Consider the following 1133-nt stretch of genomic DNA (forward strand, 5'->3'; position numbering starts at 1 on the left):
ACCTCATCTCTACAATAAATAAAAAAAATCAGCTGGGCGTGGTGGCACATGCCTGTAATTCCAGCTACTCGGAAGGCTGAGGCGGAAGGATTGCTGGAGCCCAGCAGGCCGAGGCTGCGGTGGCCGGGAGTGGCCACTGCACTCCAGTCTGGGCGACAGAGTGAGACTCCAACTCAAAAAAAAAACAACAACAACAAGAAGCTATCTTGTCATTATGAGTGATTAAGGAACCATATTCAGGAGGTTGTTTGGGGTAGGTAGCTTCTTATGTTTTCTAGTAAGGAGCATATTTGGCTCTAGTCCCATTGTTGATAAAAATTTAAAAAATGCTTTTAATTTCAGCCAAGGAAATCAACAACTTGGCTTTATCAGTACCAACTTTGTTATATGAAGAAAGAAGATGAGGAAGAAGACAGATTTATTTCTGTTGACTTATACTTCCCTAGCACCTCCACCAAGAATCTGGAGACAGTTAAATGGAAAACATAGATATTCACAGGAAAAGCAGTATGTGTTCATGTTGAAGGTAGTGGATGACCTTTGGCAGTTAAGGAGAGAAGCCTGAGGTCCAAGACTTGAGCACCAGGGCATCAGTGGTAGTGGGAGGAGGGCTCTTCCCTACAGGCCCCTTTACACCATGTGCAAATGCTTGAACCTTTTTTTTTTTTTTTTTGAGTTGGAGTCTCACTCTGTCGCCCAGACTGGAGTGCAGTGGCTGCTCCCGGCCACCGCAGCCTTCCACCTGCTGGGCTCCGGCGATTCTTCTGCCTCAACTCTCCAAGTAGCTGGAACTACAGGCGGGTGCTACCACGCCCGGCTAATTTTTTGATTTATTGTAGAGATGAGGTCTCGCCTGCCCAGGCGGGTCTCGAACCCGCGGGCTCAGGCAATTCACTCACCTCAGCCTCCCAAAGGCAGGGGTTTACAGACTGAGCCACCGAGCCCGGCTGCTTGAACTTTTAAAATCATAAACAATAGCAGCAAAACTAGAGCTCCTTAATATTTGGATTAAACCTCTTCATTTTCTTTATTTTTTTATTTTTTTATTTTTTTTTGAGTTGGAGTCTCACTCTGTCGCTCAGACTGGAGTGCAGTGGCCGCTCCTGGCCACTGCAGCCTCGACCCGTTGGGCT

The sequence above is a fragment of the Carlito syrichta genome, unplaced genomic scaffold (genome assembly GCF_000164805.1).
Source record: "Carlito syrichta isolate Samal-C Ts95f unplaced genomic scaffold, Tarsius_syrichta-2.0.1 Scaffold305641, whole genome shotgun sequence".
NCBI lineage: Eukaryota > Metazoa > Chordata > Mammalia > Primates > Tarsiidae > Carlito > Carlito syrichta.